Source organism: Anopheles coustani, chromosome 3 (assembly GCF_943734705.1).
Source record: "Anopheles coustani chromosome 3, idAnoCousDA_361_x.2, whole genome shotgun sequence".
In the NCBI taxonomy this organism is placed as follows: Eukaryota; Metazoa; Arthropoda; class Insecta; order Diptera; family Culicidae; genus Anopheles; species Anopheles coustani.
The window spans coordinates 55,260,462-55,284,622 of NC_071288.1; the positions used below are offsets into that span (position 1 = coordinate 55,260,462).

The 24,161-nt window shown below is 47.2% G+C and overlaps 1 protein-coding gene across 1 annotated transcript in view; it reads left to right on the forward strand.

The window, feature by feature from the left end:
- LOC131263090 (PE-PGRS family protein PE_PGRS4) overlaps window positions 1–24,161 on the forward strand; it is a 130,709-nt gene that overhangs the window by 13,150 nt on the left and 93,398 nt on the right. The window contains exon 2 of the mRNA XM_058265241.1: window positions 7,491–7,617. The gene's annotated coding sequence lies outside the window, so the exon portion shown is untranslated. The remainder of the gene's footprint in view (window positions 1–7,490; window positions 7,618–24,161) is intronic.

Consider the following 24,161-nt stretch of genomic DNA (forward strand, 5'->3'; position numbering starts at 1 on the left):
GATTCAGGTGAACATTTTCCTTTTTTAGCCACAAGGACCGATTTATGTTTTGTGCTTAGAATAAGAACTTTCTTCTTGGGTTTTGTATACCGTGAGTGACATATTGCCAGATTTGTATACAACAGATGAAAAAACGGGGCATGGTGTCCTTTTTGTGGTATGCTTGTAAAAAATTTGTCAATAGTTACATTTCTTCCTGCCATAGTGTATGGCTCTATGAGTCTGAGCACAACTCAATCCCTAAGGGTTGAGAGATTTCCAAGGTATGAAAACCCATTTAGAACGTATTTTGTTTGCACATCACAGGCCAACCAAAACTTGATGCCAAATCTGTCCGGTTTATTTGGCAAGTATTGTGTGAATCGGCATCTTGATTTCGTTGGAAATAGTTGTTTATCAGTTGTTATATTTTCCCCAGGTTTGAAGCAGTTTTGGCTATTCAGAAAAAAACTTTTACCAAACTATGAACAACATTTATCGGATATCAGCATTATTTATCGGCATTGAGGCGTCCAGATCTTTTTTCTTTGTAATCGAAACGAATATATTGTAATATTTCTTCATACTCCTTTCGACACATAGTGTTTGCAAATAATGGTGGACCTCATTCTCGGCTCAATAAATAAGACAACTTAAAATTTTTCATTTCGTATGCACCCAGTGCATATAGTATTCCCAGAAATGCTTTTAATTTTGCTCTCGGTAACTTCCATTCTTTTTTCAACACACGCAATGCCTCGACTTCCGTACAATCTTTCACATGTTGAATTATTGTATCATCGATGAGAAGTCAAAACGCACTTATTACACTTTCCGTCATGATGTGAATTGATGAAACTGCATACAATTTTTTTGATCAAAGAGTAAACTCTATATTGCGGTTGGTAAGTCTGTTTCTGATAAAAATGCTAATTTTGTTTAAGCATTTTACACAGAAACAAGCTGTTCAACATTCGAACAAAATACCAGTCAAAATGACTGGTTCCGGTAGAGTTGTCCATGACGTAACTTAATCTTAATATTTAAATGAATATTTTATTTTGGAATACAATGGAATGAATATTCCATTGAATGTGTAAAAGTCATGCATTAACATCGGTTGAATTATTTCACCCTAAGAAATAATTACGTTTGAATGGTACCGGACCAGTCAAAATGACTGGTCCGGTGTTTCTAGTGTTAATGGAATCATGTGATTGCTACCCGGACACAAACGTCCCGGTGTCTTGGATTCAAGGGTGACGGAGCATCCGGAGCTCATGGTTGCACCGATGATTTTGCTTTATCGATCTAGACACTAATCAGAACGACCGGTTTGTGTGAGGTCACAAAAAAGAGCCAACCCTGTATCGTCTGTTTTTTCTCAACACCGTTCACAGTGTTTTGCTTTTGGGGCCGAGAAGAGTGGAACAAAACTGGAAGAGCAGTAGCAAGTATATACTTCTTTTCAAAGCCATCGGCACGAACGAGTGCTTATTTCGTAATTTACTGCTAAACATAACCTTTCGGCAGGGCACTCGGCGAACAGCGCGTCCTAACGACTCCAATACAAACTCCGAACCGGACTCGGCGTCCCAGTGCGATCCATGCCGGGACGAGGAAAAATGGTGGATAATCGACGCGAAGGTGCCGGGGGTCGGTTCACGCGAGATCCCCGGATCGCCGAGGCATCATTCCTGCCGACTCATCCGGTTTCTCCGGCCGGATCTGACGAGCCGACGCGATATGGTACCAGGGATAGGTGTCTTTCGGTAGGCGGCTTTCCGGTCGATCCGGGAGTCGGTTCATCTGCGCAAAACAGACCCGGGAATGGCTCTTCAGGCAAATAACATGTCTAAGGCCTTGCCAACCAGGCGATGGTGTACTCGGCGGTGACGACCGGCAACTTTTACAGCCCGAACCCACCACACCCACGTTCCTCCAGAGCCCGGCGGAAGTACCTTAGGAGGTCACTTTACTTAACGTTGGCTTGGTTCCATTTCGGTTGTAATGAAGATGCCTGCACCTTCTCTGTTTCCAGTGTTCCAATGTGGATTAGCTCTCGCAAATAGGAGCAAATCAATTGTAATCGCCATTAGCCAATAAGAGCGGGCCGTAAAATCGGAGCACATATTCCGGTTCCCTACTTGCCTCATGTCGTAGTACTTGTGTACATGACGCCCCCAGGTTTCCATGTGTTTTATTCTTCACTTTTTTCCATAAACCTTCCTCCACCCCCGCCAACACACCCACCGACAGACGCACGTACATGATGTACTCTCTACGCCTTGGTTCGTCGAGTTTCGGTTGGTCCAAATGGGTGATTTTGCAATACATCCTTGGCTGTGGAGAGAAGTATGTGGTTCGCTCTTGTGATGTTGTGTAGCCGTGCGTTTGGTTTCGGGTGGACCAGCGTTATTGTGTTGGCCACCGGATTGTCGGAGGTAGGTGGGCCTGTGTAATTTATATTTCGCTTTCAACTTGATTGAGATCGTCGGGGCGCAGCAGCAGCAGCATTATTAGATCGGGCCACATACTGGCTTAGTCATGTTTTCATGAGCCCCGCTCGCCTGTCGGACTCAGCCGAAACTAGTTTACCGCCGTTTGCGGTAAGTGAGATGTCTAAGGCCGGCAACTGGCCAACGATGCGGGCGTCTCGTATCATTTCGTCAATCGGTTCGCTCGCCAGCAAGGACAAATAAATCCACTCCACAGCCGAGGGTGTGAGGTCGAGGGTGGTCAGGCAAGTGCGAACCATGTGGTGCGAATTGATTGCCTTCAACTCCCCCCCCCGCCAACAGTGCGTGTCTTGGACTTCAGCCTTAATCTACGCCCCCGAAAAGCGCGTCCCGACCACTTTGTACCACGTTTACAGTCCTATAATGGACGAGTTCCCGATTCGATTGTCGATCCTCGATTTGGCACGAACCACGATGGCCGTGAATTGCCATTTACCCAATCTCGGCCGGCTAGAGAAGGCCGTGCCTGTAATCCGCCGTAGGAAATTAGCTTCCTTCGATAGGTTTATGGGACGGTCGGTCGGTGTGCGAGTGAGTGGATTTGTTTTTTGGCCCTTGCTTTTCTTTTCGGACACACTCCGTCGGAGGAAGACGAATGGTTTTCCCCGGTGCCATTGTGGGTACCGCACGTACTTACGCCTGTTCGTGCTCGAGCGAAAGCACAATTCATTAAGGTATTAGAGGTGGAAAATGGTTTACTTATCCCCTGCCTTTGTCAATAGGATTTCCAGTTTAGGCCCCGAATGCCTGCTGCAAGTAACCCATCGGACCCGTTTCTCGGACGCCCCAGCCCCGGCCCTGCTGCTAATTCCTCCACAATTCGATGAGTCCATCAAAGGGCGACATATGTTCCGTCCATGGTCGGGCATTGTACGAATTCCGCCGCCGACGGAAAACTCCTACGTCCAGGAGGAGACGATGTGTCCTTGCGTTCTCTCGAATCCGGTGATAGAAACACGTACGCCAGACGTGACCCCTCGGTGCTAGAGCCCATTATCCTGTTTGTTGCAGGCTTCGAACCGTGGGCCTTTCGGGTCGGAAGCCTCCTGCTGAGAGAGGATAATTTTTTTCCTCCTTCCATTGGTATCCTTTTTATTTCTTGGGATTTGTTTTTTGCCTTTTTTTTCGTCTTCTTTCCATTCCAACACCAACCGACGGCCGTCCTGTTCCACTTTATTCTAATGGCGTTGCGTGTCCTTCGGGTTTCCGTCTTCGACACGTTCGCATTTGGCGTTGCGCAGAGCCGAACATCGAGCGGGAGGAAGGAAAAACAGTTGGAAAATAATCTCTACGCCTTGCCTTGTTCGGCAGAAGTTATTGAGTGATCAATTTCAAACATCATCATCAGCATCATCATCATCATCGAGGGCTCAAAAATAAAAATAAAAAAATACCAACCGGGGCTGCTGTTGCGTTGCGCTGGGATTTTCTTCCCCACGCTTCTTTCCACGCTGTTCGTCGAACATTTCGGACGAGTTACAGCCGGTCCTTAATCCTGAGAGCGTTACGGTGCCGCCGACAAGCCTTCCGTTTCGGGGTTGAGCTATTGGGTGTCGGCAGGTCCGGAGAGTGTACGTGATGTTATCGGGTGAAAATCATTGCGCACCCGATTGCAAGCCGTGGCGGGCATTCTTCCGACATGTGAGAACCGCATTTTGCCGCATCGCCGATGCGCGGGGTTTTTAGGTTTTGGCTAGCTTGATTCCTTCTGACCGACTCTCGCTGCTGATAGCGGAAGCGGCTGTCTGGTGGGAAAAATAAACTGATCGTTTTTTGAAGGGTTTGACGGTGGCCGATAAAACCGATTCGTACGCATTCTCACGGAAAACCACAGTTCTGGTGAATTCGGGTGAACTGGGTCGAGATTAGACTATCTTTCGATGCAGGCAAGCGGTTGTTTGTATTTGCGTCAGGTAAGCAAAGCGCTGTTTCCGATAATGTTGATCGGTTTAGGGAAAGTCATCGAAAGTCTTGAACCGTTTGACGCGTACCATTTCATTGGTAATCAATTTCTGATCCATCGAAACACGAAACAGAAAATTGATAGGTCATAGCAATAAAAGTAGGAAACCGTTCTTAAAATCAATAAGACCAAGGTCAAGTAGAATGAAGGCAATAAATTCGCATCGAAAGCGAGAAGCGAGCAAGAAAAATATTTTCATTTCGAATCACCACTTTCCGTTCGCGAAGGCGGTCAAAGAAAGCAGTTCAGACCACTGCTAACGGTTTCTGTAAAAGTTAATTAGTTTTAAATTATTCATATTGCACAGTCTGCTACAACCAATCCCACTGCCTAATTCAAAACCATCCCAACTTGGCTAATGATTTGGATTTCGGCTTCTTTTATTTTTTATTTATATTTTTTTCTGCTCCGGCTGGGTTTTAAAGGACACAGCAGGAGGTGGTATCGACTTCGTGAAGGAATCGAACAACCGCCGGGGATGGCAAAGTCGTTTGATGACTTAGAAAAGCGTTCCTTGTTTCATTTCTTCTCTGGTGTGTTTGCGTGTGTGTGTTAGCATTTGCAATCGGAACTTTTGCAGAGCTGGAATGAAAACGCTTTCCTAAATCCGTTTGAAGGAAAATGAAATTGAAAACGGGGGAAAGTGCTTTTTCTGTGGGCGATCATATTGATTTAAACGATATTCGCTCGTTTTTTTCTCCCCAATCTCTGAATTGATGCGCGCGGCCTTTAGAAGCGGAAAGTAAAGCGTTTCTCCTAGTTTCGCTTCACTGAAAGAACGAATTGTCTGCGGTGCGGTGCGATGTGTGATGTTTGAACATTGGTGCCGCTTTCGAAATCGATCGCCGGTGAAAAGGTAGTCTTTTACCTAGCCATAAAAGAAAGATTTATTGCTAATAAGCTTTACCGGTCAGCCGTTTCCTTGTCTAACGCAGATTTTGGTTCGGACAGCACCGCCCCAAGCCTTTACACAAGTTAAAGCCCCCCTTGTTTTGTCCTCGGATAGAAACTAACTGGAGTGTGCAAAATTTCGATGAATTTCAGCTCCCGATAAAACATGCGCCGGCGAAAGCATGAAGGTTGGCAATTAAGTTGGAAGGTTTTCAGGAAGAAACTGCTCCAAAGGTCGACCGGCGCTGGGAAAACGGTGGCCCGCGTTTGTTCCGAGGGAAAAGCTTCCAATTATCGTGTGATGCATACACTTTTCTAGACAATGAAAGCGAGGAGCATATCGCTAACGTTTGCTTCTTCAAGAGCGCAGTTCGGTTCCTTTGGCCGAACAATACTATCTCGAATAATTTGGTATGTTTTATGGTGTTTTATTTGTGCGTTTGCCTGCTGCATATGTGGGGTACAGGGGCTGCCAAACCAACTTGCGCCATTAAATTGGGATGAAAAACGCACAAACCGTAACCGACGAGGGGGCATTATGGGCCGGATGGGCTCCGCGGGACGTACACAATGCGCTATAATTTATCCCTGTTGGTCTTTTGGTCCAACAATGCACGAGAATGGAATGCACGGTTCCTCTCGACGCGCACCCGTTAATCGAAGTCACTCTCATTTCAGTGCGTCAAGCGCAAACTTCTTCCTCCCGCGACTGTAAAGATGTTTTTTTTACATTCAGTTTGGGGTCACCAAGCAAGATGAAAAACATTAAAATACTGAACTAACAAGCTGCCTGCGTCCTTGATGAAGGTGTGCACAACACATACACACACACTCCTTCCAATGTGGAGCTACGGAAAGGAACCGAATCAAGAACGAAATTGAAACGAGAAAACAAATAAATAAGTGTGATAATTAGGCGAACATAAATATCGCCAACGTCTTGGTGTCTCCCAAAGGGTTGGTGTTGCTCCAAACTCCCACACATGCTACTATGTATGTGCCGTCCCATTGTGTGCCGTCTTATGCTCCGTTCCGGGGCCGCGCGACAACCCGAGCCGGTGTGATGGAATTTATTACTTTTTTATTTATAGTCCGTTTATAGTGCCCGGTCGCGATGGCCGCATCAACCGGGTCGGCTTGCGGTCGGTGACTTTGTGAGGTTTTTTTATTTCTGTACTTTTATTTGTATTTGCTTTTTGTGAAAAAATAGGGCCCCGGGTGGAACAAGACAGACGGGAAATGGAACCGCGCCGCCTGCATTTGCATCGGCGAAACATTCGAGCTAGAACGATGATGCGATTTTTCTCAACATTGGGATTCATTTCCGCCAAAAACGGACCCCCTCTGGTCCCTTGACCCCTCGAGCGGGGCTCAGTTGGGTGTTGCCGAGGGTTGTTGGTTTTTTTTTCTCTTCCTTTTCTCACTATTTATTTATTGCTATTCGACTTCCCCTGCTCGGCGGTTTTTTTTTCGTTTTTCGTGTGTTCGTAGTTAGGTGTAAATTAATTGCCCTTTGCTCTCCACCATTCGGGATTTTCTCTCTGTGTAATGTTAATGGATTTTGAGGCCCGCGACTGCCGCCGGCCGGGGCTCTCTACAAAGCGAGGCCCGCGCTTCCCGGACGGACCGCCAAAAGTTCTCCCAGGCGTGTGATTATCCAATAATACCGTGCCGGGCAAGGCCGGACCCCGTTTTCCACGCGCTGGCGCGGGCCATTTACGCGAGGGCTCTCAAAGAAAGCGCACGCGGGGTGAGGTGTGGTGCGGTAGCTTTCAGCGCCTTGAATTTTCCGATCATTTCCGAGCCATCCGAGAATGTGTGCTTTTTTGGGGAGCCAGCAGTCCAGACCAATTGGTGGAGGGTTCCTTTCGACACCTGGGTCCGTTGTTTCTGCTGCCCTTTTCCTACTGCCGACGACCCAAGAGTTGCCAAGTGGTTTCTTGGGCCGATGGGCGTGCAGTTTGCCGCCCGGGAATGTACATGTGTGTGTGTGTGTTTGTGTGTTGAGTCGGAGTAGTTTGCATTAGCATAAACGAGGAAACGGATCCTCATCAATTCGAGTGAGCAACAAGATTTCTAATGGGTGGCAACATTTTTCGTCTAATTATTTCTCCGTTTTTTCTCTTCTTTCGACGCAGGAATAGGAGAAATATCGGCTGCCCGTCGTCGCCTTTATGCAGCACACAGCATTGGAGGAGTTCATCGAGGCTGATTGCACGATAGAGAGGCGGTCAGATTTGGGCCTGTGTGGGGAGAAAAGTGGAGGTGAGTAGTGTCTAATTACGGGTACCATACCATTTGTTTTTTTTTTTTTTTGGTTCCTGCTTTCACGTACCACACCGAGTGGCCTCGTGACGGATGTGGAGAGAGGAGTTGATCTGCCGATGGTCATTGGGTAGTGATCAGCATGTTTGTGGAATGTGTGCGGCAAGTCAATACCACCTTTGCCGGGAGCCCGCTTGGTTCGGGTTCGCGATTGAGGCTCGTTGCCAAAAGGGGTAACATTACGGTACTTTTGGGGCGAACCGTTTTCGATGCATAGCCGGGAAATTACGGGAGTTTAATTGAACCATGAACCTTCAGCATAATTGAGCATGAACGAGGTGTGTTCTGTGTCCGGAGGTGTTAGCATACATGATCAGCAAAATTTTTGGACTTACACAATAACTGGAAATCTAGCTTCATCTACTGATTTAACTTAGCGATTATTGGAACGATGGAGACAGGTCATTTCAGAATATAACTTGCTGAAATTCACTTCTTTGAACTCATTTCTTTCATGCACTACTGGCTTTCCATCGACGGGGTGATAAAATTCCCAACTTTACCAGATCGGGGCCAGCATTCCGTTTCTTTTCATTCGAAAGTACAAATTCTTACACCCCAAACGGGGAGAGAAGTCGAAAGCAAGGGCAGAATCTTAATTTGCCAAATTCCTCCGAAATGCCTTCCACGCCAGGATATCGAGCGTCCACCGATCCATCATTTTGTGTGCGACTTCCAGCGACTGGAGTTGGCCTGAAACCTGCTCGACATAGTTTTCTTCGACCTACGCGACGAACAAAAAGGAGAGAGCGAGAGCGAGAGAAAGAGTTGGGGTAGTGGTGTCAACCGGTTTGGGATAATTGTATAAATTACTTGGTCAGAGTTTTGTCCATGGTTCCGAGGGCACTCGGGGCAGCACACACCGGTAACAGCCCTGTCTGTCTGCATGTGTGCGATCGATGCCCTGCAATTGCTTCATTTCGATGTTAACGAATGAATCTGGACCTTTTAGGAGGTCTGGAAGGAAGAAAAGAGCAACGGTCTCAGCAGGAGTTCCGAGCACGAATCGATACAGGCAGTGGCGGGAGGAGGGTATGTCAAGTCAGGCAACTGGCGATGTACAACACTACCGTAAGGTTGACAACTTAACAGTTCAAGTTCATCAAAGCTCGTTACCTCCGGTTCACGGTGTGGCACATTTTTTGGCAACTTTCAATCAATCGACAATCGTGTTAGAATGTCGTCCTGGTTCTGTTCTTCGGGGCACTGGGTGCAAGGACTACAAACTACTCCGATAACGGTCAACTAGAACCAGAAGCGAGACAAGTAAATCAATCATGAATATTCATTCTCGCTCGTCGCTCGGCTTTTGGCATCTCAAGTACCGTGTTGTGTCGTTCGGTCTCTTTTTTTATCTTTTACATTTCTCTCTCCTCCGAACCTTCTGAACCCGGGCCCGCTTCTTAAGGTATTCGACAAATTTCCTGGGATTTGCCTGGCCCATCATGGATTGGTGAGTTTTTTTTTCTTTTTTAGCTTGGAGGAGTAGAATGAGGAGGCCAGAACGGACTTTTCGGCAATTTAATTAATGCCAATTTTCGGGACAATTTCCAAAACACAGCAGGCGACGACAGGCTACAGACAACGAAGCCAGAGAAGGGGACGGTCCGCTAGGAGTTGCTCGTCGTCAGGACAACGGGGGAAATGACTTATTAGAATTGGAAATGTCTGAAACCGAGCCCAACTGGCGGAGGGAAATCGAAACCGAACCTACAGTTGAAATGGTCCAGATCGTGGCAAGTACCGACAGGAGCAAGTATTCGGCATTCCTTCCGCCTCTTCGGGTGAGCTTTTGCCTTTTTCCATTCTTGCCTCGGGGGTAGAAGCGAGGAAGAAAAAGAGCTGGGCCTTACAAGCCGTTACGTTGGCAGCGCAGTACTGTGTATTAAATGAACAAAAAATGCAGGACTCCAATGTCCTCACCGGGGCAAACCTTTGTGAGGGTTCAGCTTTTGTCAAGCTTGTGGACTGTCGAGTTCAGCCGAGCCACAAACGGAAGGCACTGCGAAAGAGACATCCCGTTTTGGTGCTGGAATTAGGCTGGCTGAACGGGGAGGGGTCTCGCCTATGGCATCAAATATTCGTCGTCACTAGGTGCTCGAAGGAAGCAATCGAAAGCCTTTCGGAGCGCATCGGCTGTATGGGGGAGCGGTTCGTTTAGTAAGGATACTTTTTTCCCTCATTCGCAACCCGCGGAAGGTCCTTCCTAACTTTTTCAAACCAACCGACCAGTGACAGAGTCAGGTCCGTCAGTCGGCAGACAGCACAAAGTACTCGGAGTAGAAGGAAAAAAAAACGATAGGACAGGTTCAGAGCGTCCGTTTGGAGAAAGGTCTCCATTAGCTTCTTGGAAACTGATTTATTTGCTGCCACGGTGCAATCGAACCAAAGGGAAGCGAAATGAAATTGACTTGAAACCCCTGCTTGGGAAACCAGCATGGGGAGGCTTACATAGGATTCACCATCAAAGGACGCTACCACGCTGAGACTACAAATTAAGATTTTCGTTCTAGCCAGCGACAAGGGGTTCGCAGGCTGGAAATAATAGCGGCAAGGATTTATTTGTTTTGACGATCCACGAGCAGCGAGCAGCAGAACATGATGAGTAACATCGGAGTTTTATGTCGCATCTCTTTGATGTTGTCCTTGACATGCTCTGGTTTGGGTTGATAGGCATTCGTCGCGAGAACAATTCCTCTCCGTGTCCAGAACATTGGGAAAAATTTCCTGTTTTCACATGATATCATTTAAATCCGTAGTCTAGGTAGTTACAAACCACAAAATCATCGGTGACACAGAAGATATAGTTATTGGAATACCAGTGCCATTCTCAAAATGTACCAGCACGGTATCAGAAAGTAAAACAAATTTTCATTTTATGCTGTAGCAAACCTTTGCAGATCGGATCATTGACCTAAAAAGTAGGACTCTGTAGGCCTTTTTCGGGGAAATTCCTTGCCAATGAAAGTTCTCACATGGCAACATTGAAGTTAGTTTTGTTTACACTAGGCTAGGTATACCTGTCGGAGTCTTTAGAATAATAAGTATGCGCTATGAAAGTCAGGGTTTGCTGTACAATAATATTATTTCATACGTTGAAAATCACCGTGTTTGAACAGCAACATTGAATGGTTCGCAAATGAGATAAATGTTGGTTCGCATCGGTTTCGGGGTTTTTCCAGTTCGACCGAATTCTGTTATACTTCTGGATCTGGTAACCATTCCGGAAAAACTCTGCACACTAAGGTTGTAAGGCATGAGTTTTATCCAAGTAATAGCCATGTCTTCTTGGAAAAAATATACGATTACTATGGTAATATTTGTTTAGCCATTCGAGATGATGGAATGATGGATTTTTGTTATGGTGGGACCGCTGCGGTACCTTCTTAATAATCTAGGGTTCAATCCCGAAGTATAATGATTTTTTGAAACAGCCTCTCGGTCATGAAAACATTCATGACCTCCGTGCTGCTATGTCGTCGTTTTTCCTATCTCAACATGGTCATATATCTACCTCATTGCATTTTGCAATAGTAGCAATACTTCTTCCGAATAGATCAACAGGGACCTTAGTACAGACAAAAATACACAGATCGTATACGTATCCTCGTTTAATTTAAATTTTATTAGCTGCTTTTTTTTCGAATGCATTTCAATCAAAAGTTCAATTAAATAAAAAATTGCTCGCGAAATTACGTTTCTCTTCCGCTAACAAGAAGAGCTCAAAATGAGAAATTTTTCGTAAATCTTCCGCAATGTGATAGCATTCATCATAACAATAATCATAATAACGGCGATGCGGTACACCCACTGGTGCATTGCTGATTTTCCCTGTCATAATCATCATCATCAGCATCATCATCATCACCATCATGAACATAAGCATCGTTTTGATTACGCAGATGAGTGTGCTTTCCGATTGGTGCCACTTCGATCCGGCAAGGTGAAAGCAATCCGTATCATCCATCGGGTGCCGAAGCGAAGCACACAAGCTTTACAATCAAACCACTTGCGTGTCTCTGTGAGTTGGAGATGAAGTGGGAAAGGTTTTTCTTAGTAAATCGCGCCCGGAAAATCCAACACGGCAGCAGGCGGAAATGAAACAACCAATCAATAATGCAAACACGTTCAATGTTCGTTCTTCTGGTTTTGTTTCTATTTTGCTACGCTCGGAAAAACTTGGCTCCGGGCAATGTGTCTCGATTGCGAGTGAGGGAGAGAGAGAGATAGGTATATGGCTGTGGAAAATTCTGGTCCCCGTCCCCATCAGAGTGCTATGCTAGCAATTCGTCTTTCCTCGAGCGCGTGCCTTCTCCAACCGGTGCTGGAATCGCGCCGGTACGGAGAACCGCGAAATTACGGAGAAGGAGGTTTTCCTTTTGCGCTTTCCCACAGCTTCGCTTTTCCTCCCGACGAAGGTGGTCGATGATGAAGTATTCTACGTTCGCGTGGAAAACGCGCCACGGGCGATGCCGGAGGTAAATTTAAAGAGACAGTTCGATTGAACGATAAACTTTCCCCCAGCGGCTTTTGCTTCATCGCCCGGGAAAAAGCTCAAAAGTTCGGCATTTTCCGCCCCGTCGGTTCGGTGGAAAAACATAAATCGAACGCACCGCACAGAATGTTTTAAAATTCCTCATGCATATCATGTTCAACTTTTGTTGCGCCAGCTAACTTTTTCGGGCATGCCAAATATGTTCAGTGACCCGGAAGGGGGAAAGCTTGAAGAAAACGGTTTCCCTTGGAATGATTCTTTCCCATTTCTCCCGCCGCTTGCGTTGGAACTTCCCCGCCATGGTTTCCTTTGGGCGGGGTGTTAAAGCCAGGGCTGAACTTCACCGAAGCGAGACTTCAAAATTCAAAAAGCAAATAATCGAACGCAACATTCTTCCGCCCGTTGGAGCGGCGGGACTCCCAGCCGTTCGGGATTCTGAAGATTATGTTGTTTGCTTTAAAAATAATCTTCTCAGACATGCATTTTGCTCTATGGGAAGAGTTGTAGGTTTCGTATTCGATTGCCCTTTTTTGGTTCGACGGTCGAGTTTGTATGCTAGAAAGGAGTGGCTTTTACGTTTATATATATTTTCGCCTTTGTTTTAGTTCTGAATCCTTGAACTGGAAATTCAGCCACTCCAAGGTGGGCAAAATATTGAACGTGGATTGAATGTTTAAATTTTATATGAATCCTTTCGTAAGTTTTTTTTTTACCAGTATCCTTCCTCACTATTTTTGCTTGATTAAAATGCCATCAATTCGAATCGTTGCTTTTTATAGTTTGGAGCTTTTCTTCGTGCAAATATATCGACCTTGTGATTGAATTGGGCAGTTTATTCGATTCATCATGATGAATGTTTGACCAAAATTGCTTCTTATATTTGTAGCAGGCATCTGGAATGCAGTTGTGTATTTTAGGATTTTAGGTGTTCGGCTTACAGCTTCGTTAGAAACTCGTTGGACCTTAATGCGATACGACCCGAGATAAGGCGGTAGAATTTTGTTAGTAACGTCGAATCCCGGCCAGAGGTCCGAGCAGAAAACAAAACCGATCATTATGGCGCAAGATCGGACTCCAATTAAGACATTTAAGACAAACTGAGCTCAAACAATCTTAAGCCTCCGTCGAGTCCCCCGTCTCGGGATGGGAGAAGAAGTTGAACTGGATTTCAAAACATCTCGTTTGGACCTTTTTTTCTCCCTCCGATCTCTTGTGTGTGTTTCCAAGCGCCTGAGGCCTTGTTTCGTGACTGGTGCCGGTGGTTTCTTACCTGTTAGGCAGAGATCTGCTATTTAATGGGTTCATAGTTATGTGTTACTGACCGTGTGTGTTAATCTCGCGCTTGGGACACACCGCTGTTTGGAACAGTTTTTATTTTCCTCCGCAGTGCTTATCACTTTCGACTCGGAACGACTCAATTCTATGGCGTTCATTATGCCCCCACATCCCTCCCGGGTATGTCTCTTCTCGCGCGCTTGATTGTACAACTTCTTGGAACTAATTCCGACGTGAAAAGATTGACTTCTAATTGGACGGATGAGCTGTTGGAGTGTGTGTAATCACTTTATCTAGCTGGCTTAAAATCTTAGTCAGCCGCACCGGCATTCGGGGTCGGTAGCAAAGTCGAACATTTTAAGCAGCCCGAAGCTTCCCGACAGCGACATCTGGGAATCGTGCTTTCAACGGGGTTTTGGATTAAAATGTTTCCAGTCGTCCTTTTAATGAACCCCCTCACTTTAGAACTCCCGATTTAGTGCTGCTTAGCGATAAGGCGGCGGGCTCTGATTTCTCCGCGTGCACCTTTCTTCATCGGGATCGTATACGGTCTTTAAAATACACCCTCCGGTCTTTGGCTAGGCTAGCCAGTAAGGTTGAGGAAGGTAACACCGCTTGGAGCAATCCATCCAGTCCGCGGCACTGCCGCGTGAGAGTAGTTAAAGTTAAGATTTAACGTTACGTCGAGCACTTCATTTTACAGACCATCGCTTCAAGCGGCGGACGGAGTTCCCAGCAGTATTTTTGTGCCGCCTCTGGTCCGTGCTGGGAGACGTCGCCACTGACGCGGGAACTACGGTTTGTCGAGTGCTCGAGCTTGGCGGCGGCGGGGTGTTGTTATCGGGACAATATTTCTATCCTATTTTGAAGTGCTAGCCACTTCAGCGTGTGTGTTGTGCCGCGTACGCATGAGTATTTGACCCAACATTTGGAAAAGGGTGCCCGGATAGATTTTGAGTTTGCGGCACCTTTCGATACTTTCAATCGGATGGTTTCGGCAGCAGGAGCGTTCGGAGATAGTGCGATGTTGAAAGCAACGACATGATGTGGAGTGGGGTATTTTAATGCCAGAGTATTTTTAGATTAATGGGCCTTAACCGGTTCGCGGCAGCCAGAAGAAAACGGGTGTTCGGACGATGAGTCTTACGTGAGTCACTTTGTTCCTAGAAGATCCAAAATCCACTCCAGCTCGAGAGCGCTATTTTGTTGGGAAAGAAAACATCAATGTTTTTGTTCTCGCTTGAGAAAACAGTGCTTCTTGGTTTTCGCTACCGTTTTAGGGTGTTTTAAATTACCCGAGAACTGGTGGATCCCCATTTGAGTTGTAGCTTTTATCTTTGATATGATGCTTTAGCATGTTTCGTACTCGAACTGTTACATGCGAGAACAAACATTGAACCTGCACTGGTACACTGCACACACACGCACATTGGACACTTCGATCGCTTAGTTCGAACGGCAGCATTCCACCAGAAGCAGTGCAATCTTGTCTCACCGGAGGTGGCCATCCGCACGATGGATTGCCGCTGTAGCTGCAGCGCGCACCGTACAAGGGGCTAATGCGCACCATCCCGCTGGGCAGCTACAACGACCCCTGGGACGAGGACCGCGTGGAAGTCAATGTGTGTATCCATCCGATCCGACGGAGCTCTTCGGGTCCAAGTGTGTGGCAAGCAAATGGGGGAGCAGCGAACCCGATTGCCGTCCATCTGTTAATCTCGACCGCCTCCAGCCAGTTGGCAGGATCTGTGTTGACCGTGGGAGAAGGTTTTCGGAGCGCGAGGGGTAGAATAAACATAGTCATAATTGCGCCAGTTCCTCGGTGAGTGAAGCTGGAAGGATCGAGGAAAAAACTGCACCCAAATGGTGCTGCGCGAATCGCGTACCCGTTGGGGGTCGTGAAGTACTTCGTTGCCATCCCTTGTTTGCTACCAAGCGGGAGTTGTACTGACCTCCGGGCGGTATAAGGTGTTCTATGCAGTGGCCACTTCCTGCCACGGCGCACCGGGCGAGACGAGTATGACGGGAAGCAGTGCACCAACATGGCCAAACGCTAAGCGCTCATTAAAAAGCAACAGCGGAAAGGGAGAAAAATTACGCCATTATTCCAGGTGTCATTATCGCACCTTGCGGTCCGTTTTCGTCCGGATTCGCCTACACACACACACACACCCGCTGACGACGATTTGTACCGGGAGTTTCCTGGATTTTGAGCTCAGCAAGAGGTCCTGCTACAAAGTACGGGGGTTTCCGTTTGGCGAGTTGTCGCTTCTGGTGTGTTCATACTTCATCTGAGCCGTCTATTGTGTGAACCGCGTTGGGACGTTGTTGGCAGTTGTGACTTACTCAATCATGCCATGGTAGCGAGTACTGTTGGGCACATTATTTCACCTCACCTTGTCGTCTCCGGAGCCTGCATCTGCCAAGTGTCATGTCCGCCGAGCTATCGGCAAATATTATCACTCGCCCTCGCAAAGCCTGCTGACGAAGTTCATCTGCACCCGAGACATTGCACGAGCTTCCCCTTGAAGCAACAGACCAAAAATGGAGTACCTTTTCGCCGCGCCGAAACCGGTGACAGCCAGTGTTGCGCGCGGTGTTAAGTCGAGAGTGTCCGCTTTTTTTTTCTTCTTGTCAATTTCTTCCACTTTTCCTACTCCAGCCAGATCCCCGGGGACAAAACTTCTTTTCATCGCACCTCGAGAAGAACTATGAACGCTTTGTTCGGTAGAATTTTAGTACATTCCAGCATCCCCATTCTCGCCGCAGTCCAGGTGTTAACTGGATCGTGGACATATCGGGGACCGCGGTACCTAGCTAGCCGCGGGCTGTGTAATAAGGTTGTCCCGGGACCGACTCGCCCCCAGGATGGGTGGTCTTGCCAGTTGTCGGTCGGGTTTTTGCTATCGCCTTCTTTTCACTCCGGCGACATCATGTTTGCCATATCCGCATAATTCAATGGCAAGTAGCGGTGCCGACCCCCCGATCGGTCAGTTCCGAATCGGCCACAAGGCGCGGGCCGCAGCGGGAAAAGGTGTACTTCATCACCGGGTAGCATCACCAGCATGTTTTCCATTCAATGGCGAGACTTTCCATACCGGTTCACCGACTTGCCATGCTGGTACGATTGCCTTCCTGATCGTTAGTGTGGTCGAGATAGTTTTGTTTGATAGTAAATAATTCAGTTAGTGCAAAAGAAGCAATTTTCCATTCCTCTTACGTGGCTCGATAGAAGAAGCCACAGACGGTGAGAAAAGCGATCGCTCGAGGGCGCAGCGGCTTCTAAAGGAGAGGTCTTCAGTCACCGTATAATGCGTTTGTGTTGAAGAAATTTCTTTTTGGATATAGTAAATCCTCCCGTTCGGCGGGCATTTGTTTCCTTCGTAATGGCTAAATGTAATGTTTTTGAAACGTTGGAAGGGGGTTGAAAAAAAACCCACACACATACACATTCTACACTACGATAGAGGCGGAACCGTACTCTACTGTGTATCCACTGCATCATCTTGCGCCCGTCCAATAATCCAAAGTGGACGTTTCCTGATTCCATATTCCGCAAAAGGGCCATTACAGCGGGCAAATATAAATTTCACCTTTATTGCTCATTCTTTTGTTTTTCCCGAGCGGGTCGGGTCGGCGTTGGTGCAATTTTTGCGTGGCCTTTTTCCATCACCATTTCCATAGCGATTCACACAGTTTCTCGCCCCACAGCCGGGGCCAGGGGAGTTATCCAACCCTCGGCGGCAGCGGCGGTGTGTCCCTTGTAGCCGGTCGGTACTGTACATTTTCTTCTGGCTCTGTTCTTTTGCCAGCTCAGCCAAGTGCTGGTTTTCTTTTGGCGGTGGCAGGAAAGAGAGCAGCTACCGTACCCAGCTCTATCTTTCCTGTCGCACCGAGTATAAGCTTGGCTATTGAAGTGAAATTTTTCTGTGTGTTTGTGTGTGTGTGTGTGTGCTTCCTTAGGTGTAGGGTAGTTTGGATAAATCCGTCTGCCCTCCGGTGGGCCATAAATGGGAAAGAAGAATATCATATTTTGTTCGGTTTTATGTAGCACCAATTTCTTCCCGCTGGACTTCGACGCCCTCGGCAATCGAATATGCTGGAGGACGATAATGGCGCTGGATCCAGTTCGAGGACTAGAGGTCCTCGACTGTCCGGGAACCTCCTCCGATCGCTTGCGCATAGATCTGGCTGGTGGAACGCGCAACCTTAAGACGGACCCCCTCGTCGATTCCTAGCGCTTTCGGTTCAGTCGTCCGGAAAGTCCATTTTTGGCTTCCAGCGGTCAGTGTAGAAACTGCCGCGCTGTCTAGTTTATCATAAAATATGTAAGGATTATTATGAAAAATTCAGCTAAGCATTAAGAGACGGTTGGTGGTGGTGGAACATTGTGGAGCGTGACGGAACGGGTCAGTCTTGGGGCTGCACTTGCCTTAAACCTTGCTGGTCTGGTCTTTTAATATTTATAAGTCTTCTGGAGAGTAATACGAAGAATGGATCCACCGTAGCAGCCGTTCGTACTGCTGAAGTATGCAAACGTTGGAGTGTTGCAGAAAAAAAAACCTTACAAAACGAAGCACTACCGCCATAAGCTGCTTCCATTTAAATCAACTTCCAAAACGGAAAGTACCGGAGTGCCCAGAACGAACCACCGTTCGGTTTGCCGCAGCCAAATGCCGCCAACTCTGCTGGTCCCTACCGAGAGTTCTGCCTTTGGAGGATAGGATTTTTTGTAACTGACCAAGAACCAAAGCATCGCGAACGAACAAGACACTTCGAGGTCAACGGCGTCGAGGACCGTTCGGTTAAAACGCTTCGTCGAGACGGTTGTCCTATGCTTCCTCGGGCCCATTGGGTTCGCCCTGCACCATAATTAGCATGACGGCGCGAACTCAACTGTGTGCTTCCATGTACATCTACCCTGCGTCGACGGTTTCCACAGATGGACTCTTTTCCCGCTTGTTCCAACGTTGGACACTGCCGCGCACTGCCTTATGGGGAACACTCTATACCTTCCCTTGTAGCGGATATAAGGCTGGCTACGGCTAGATACATTAGCTTGTCTTATCGTGGCTTACGGGAGACAATTGTCCTGCGGTAAAGGTTGGTTAAATGAGTGTGGTCGTATCGGCGTAGGGCTGGCAAGTTTGGAGCGAAGGATAGCCATCGCTTTTTAGTTTTGCAAACGCGACGAATACGCTTTCTTTTACAGTGTATTTTTAACTCAGCTCCATTTTTGGGATATAAAGTGCATCGGGCAATGTCTGATAGTCCATAAAACCCCAGACAAGACACAAAGTCATACGCCTCGAATTCTATTCTTAAGATTTGTAGGATGGCCCAAAGAAAAAGGGCCAGCAAAACTCCATGATAGACACGGTAATGCACACACATTAACCCACTTCTCCTCTTCCGAGGCCCCCACCCTTCCCCGTTGTACAAACGAGACGCGGTAATTGTATTTACTTTACGGCACAGTTTGAATTCCGGTTCTTTGGGCACTTTGGACACGAAACTCGTATCCCCGCGCACGGCTTGTTTGGGAGTCGCCCGGGCATCCATTAGCGCTTCCCGGGACTCCCGCCGGGGCTGCAGCGCCAAGTGTCAATGTTGTTTGTGAGAAGTAGCGAGATGTATTTTAGGCGCCTCACGAAACAATCCGTCCGGAAAATGGTTGGTGGTTGTTGATTTTTAAACGATGCTCGTTTTCCCGCTGGCCGTGTTCCATTGGTGTTCGTCATTTGAAAGTGCACAGAACCGGGTGTGGTGCACACCGGCACTGGCGATAACGAAAACAGAATACACACCGCAAGATAACGAATGCGTGTGCGTGTAGAAGACCGGTGTATTAAAATTCTCCACAATCCGCTCGCGGGTGGTATGTGTCTGAGGCGCAGGCCGTGTGTTTGCCCGTGTCAAACAGTTTGGGAAATCTTCTCACTTTTTATACTCCCTCCAAAGATCTAACCCCTGGAGTAGTGTTTGATTGTTTAGTCCCGCGAGTTGTCGAAGCCAGCTCCAGCCGGCGATCGTCTGGTAATGGCGCTGGCCATTAGCGTTCAGAGACTGTTCCTCTTTCGAGCAGAGCACATACCTGGGAAAAGAGTCCTACGCACTGACGTCGACGGCCACAAAGCTAACGGCAAACAAACACTACTATGTATTGGAAACGATGCCAGAAAGCCCGGATATTCCCGTGGGGGCTATCGCCGTCGTATCGTGTGGCCGTCCCATGAATCTCCATCCTCGCATAGATTCCCATGGTAATGGTCAGCAGGGTACGTACGAGCGCCACTGTACAGGAGGAAGCTCTAGGCCCGGCCCTCTATTTGGTCACGCTGCTCGGACTTCATTTCCGAACGATATGCGACATCGGTGCTGGCCAGAGCCTAGACGAAACCATGGGAGCCGAGGGAATCGGACAGTGTGGCAGCCACCACGGGAGGAAACCGAAACCCGCTCTGTCTTTTGCCCGACACAGGTCCATTCTCTCTCCCTCTCCCTCTCGGTGGTGCAGGATTTAATTGATTTTCCAGAAATCCTGCGGTTGCAAATGCCATCACCATCGGGCGCCGGTGCGAACGGTGGCGAGTTTGTTCGGGACTTATCGAGCGAAACCAAATCCGAGCGGAACCGTAAGCCAACCTTATTAATCCTTTCCCATTGCCTTTATTGCTCGGTCACCGGTGGTCGGATTGCAGGCGCACCAGCTAGAGAAACACCGGCGGATGGCTCGGACTGATCCAGGCTAACCTCATCTGCTCCGAGGGGTGGTTTGCTTGATCTTGGGTCCTCCAATCCAATTTAAGTCGACAATGACGATGACACACAGGACGATCGATGTGGTGGTGGACGGATCGGAAGAGATACTTCCTTTTTTCCACCACAGACACACACGCCTGTACCAGGTTAGCTGTATTAAACGTTGGCCCTGGATTAAGAGATTTTCGGATAAAGTCTTGTTTTACTTCTTGAAAAATGGCTCCCAGTGGAGTGAAAGCGTTCGAGGCAACCATAACAACCCGTCTTCGTTTACAGCCAGCCGGGAACTCGCAGTCCAATCCAGGAAGCTATCCTAACGGAGCGGTTGTACTTAATATTCATTGTTTGACTAAAACTCCCAATTCAATATTAAACAAATCTATCCTAATGGTATGAACCAGAAAAAAACAACGCCCATACACATAAACTTTACACCATACAACCATCGACAGTGGCCTGCTCTCTCTGCACCTTATTCCAATCAACATCCATCTTTCAACCGGGGCTTTCGAAAGCTGACCAAACAATTCCGATACTAATAATTCAGGAATAATTTGAAAACTTTCATCGAACACCATTTCGGTGGCGCCACGCCAGTTCCTTCCGTTCGCGTTCCGTTTGCGTACGAGTGAAAACAAATTCATTGCGGGAAAAGTTTGCCGCTTCCCTGGATTTTCGGACTGTAACGGACGCTCGGAGGTACGGTTCGATTATGCCTGTACTTTCCCCCCCTCAGTAGCTCTCGCCGGTTTCGGTTTTTAATCGATCGGAAAAGTTGATGTTACTCTCTGCTGGGCCCAGGGTTTCGTTTTTCCCGACCATGCTGACTGGTTCCGTTCCTTTTTTGGTTGCGGTTTTGGATCGGGATGTGAAGGAATCAGTGGTAAACCCAACCAGTAGAATTACTACGGCTAACCGAAACAACTATGTGTTCCAGGGGGGAGCTGCTGGAGCGTTGTTTTCCTCTACCAGTTACATCCGGTACGACTCTTGTACACATCGTTCATCCTCAAATATGCTCTAAAACAACATCCTGTGGATGAAGGAGGAACGCGTTTGGACGAGGTGCTTTGATATTTGTATGGTAAAGTTGTTTGATCATAAATTGGTGTGGCATTTTGGAGCTATATTAATGTCGACAACGTCGTTTCATAATGTGTCTTTTCATGTTGATTGTGGGTTGAATTGTACGGACTAAATCTTCCGACGTGTAAAACCGAACTGAAGCACAAAAGAACTCAAGTAGAACTTAATTTTGGCTTCCAAAACTACTTCTTTTTGTTTGCCTGACGTTCTGTTATCTGGAAGTTGATCGGAGGTTAGTTCTGTTGAAGGTCCCAAAACACGCACAAAATGCCATTATCTGTGCTTTCCCACCAACAAAACACTCTGTGCGAGGCATAAACAGCAATCCATTCGCGCAGTCACAGATGTTGGTTGTGAAACACACCCTCTCCCCTACGTACAAGTGACTGAAACAAACAATTATACCATCGAGCTTTTCGCGTCGAACCTACTAACGGCCATTTGTTCTGCTCAGTCGGGAAAAGGGCATGCAATTCGACGGGAGGACATTCGAAGGATGGAAACGTGCTTCACAACACCCGCCCCCGGGTTGTGAGTTCTGAACGTAAAAAAAAGCTACATAACAGAGGGTACAATACACTCCAACAGGTATTTTCGGCGCGGTTACCCTGCCTCCCTGAACCCTTACAGTGGTGCCTTCGTTGTGCTTGTTGACTTAAACAGAGCGATTCCGTTGGGTAGAGCTTTTGATTTGCCGAAGTTCGCGAACTGCCCGACTCGAGACCATCATTTGTAAATGTTTTGTGCCCCCGCATCCCCCCCCCCTCCATTTTCCCCAAACACCCACACAACCCCCAACCTGGGGGAGGTGCCACGGAAAGCAATGACACCGGAGCAATTACGCGACAACACCGGAGCGCACTCTCACTCTCACTGTCACCATTCGTCGTTACACGATTTAAATGCATTTTTCGTGTTCGGTTAAATACCGGCTTCCGGCCCCGCGACTCCCGGACTCCTTCCCCCTCTTCCACCTGCTGGCAGAAATGGAATGCTTTTACACGTTTCATCCCCCCTCCCGCGTTGCACTTTTTGGTGGAGTAGGTAGGGCGGGATGGAGGGGGTGGCTGTTGCTGGCCGTGCTGGAAAACGCAGCATAAATATCGCAGATAAAACGACTCCTCGTCGGTGGGACTCCCCTTGCAAGGAAAGATGCGGAGCAGGTGGTGGTGCAATTGTTAGCGAGTGCTCGTGTGTCGGTGTGCGGGTGTGTGTGCCGAGCTCGGTGGGGTTTTGTTTGCACTGGAGTGAGATTTTTTCGGACGAACTGTGAACCAATGTCGATTGTCTCCGTGTTGTATGGCTGCATGTTAACAGCTGCCATTAACAACATGCTTTTACATCGCGGCATTATCAACGCATAGAGTCTCGTTTGGGATGGTACCAGGGAGGTGTTAGGTAGAGTGAAAGGGTGTGTGTGTGTGTGTATGTGTGTACATACCTGTGAGAGCTGGGAAATACGATTTGTTAATTTACCAACCGCATCCAGAATAGTGGAAAATGCGCCTTGTTACAATCAGTTTAGTTGATAAAATTTGCAATGTCCTTTTTCTGTTTCACTCATTTATTTCCCTCCCTCTACCTCCTGACCATCCATTATGGTCGATCCTGATTCTATCCATTATGGTCGATGAAAACCTTTACGTGCTGTGATAATAACAACATACATGTTATTCGTTCTGTACCATTAATATCTATCAATCCGAGCTTGAAACGGCAATTTATTTACGATGCTACCTTCTATCCCTCTCTTTCTCTCTCTCTCGTAGTTTGACGTTGCTGTCACTTGCGCATTTGCTATTCATTAATTCCTCTCAATCAAGCGTTACCAAAGTACCATTAAAGTGGAACGTATTTTAGTCAGAGCTTTCGAAATGCGTTTCCGGTTTACGTCCTTACTCTTGCTTTGCCCCTCCCTTCGCAGGACACTTTTGTTTTGTCTGGGAAAATTGCAATGTGTTCGTTTGGTTGTTTTTTGTATGTTTAATTCATACGAAAATAACTAGTCGAAGTGAAATTTGTAAACTTCAGAAAAAGTTGAAAATGGTACATTCCCACGCTGGTAATTGCCAACGAAGGGTTTTCGGTGGACATTCCTCTCACTACTGCAACAATGACCAGGTGTTTTCAATACTGCATCAATAAATTTTATTGCAAATTTTTTTTTGATTGTTCAGAAGGTTTCAGGGTTTTTTTTCCTCTACTCCATCAACACAAAAAAAAAAAACTCTTCTAACGTGTAATAAAAACTAGGAAATGAAATTACGTTCAATTCGGTTCTCGTTTTGTTCATCTAATTTCACAGAGTGTTGCAAACCCTCCCACCAACACGTACCATTGGCGTTGTAGAACCACTTTTTCAATAGTTGTTTAAAACGTTTTCCAACACTCGATCAAGCTGTAGTGGGATTGCTTTTGGTTACGTTGCTGTCGTTTATGGTTACATTCAAATTCGTAAATTCGAACGAGGAGCATGGAGTGAATTATTGTCTTGGACGGTGGAGTGCTCCAAACACACCTATGCTTCGTCCTGAGAAAGATACAAGCCACTGTAGTGGTGCCTTCAACACAACGAATTGTTGCAACCGGGAAGCAGGAAAACTCTTCCCCGTACCAAAGCTGCATTGTTTGGTTTGGTTTTCGTTCGGTTTTGGAAACGTTGAAGCCAACTACCTTCGCCCGTACAGCGGAAGGTTGTGTGAACGGAGGCATTGTATGTCTTCTACAGTTGCTCTATGGCACAAAATATCTTCACTATCAACCGGGGGACCCCACGGGAAAAGTTGTGTACCTCTTAACCCCGTATCAGACCACGCGCGTGGTTGAACTTTTTCCCCCCTTGCTCCCCGGAAAACTGCTCTGCCCA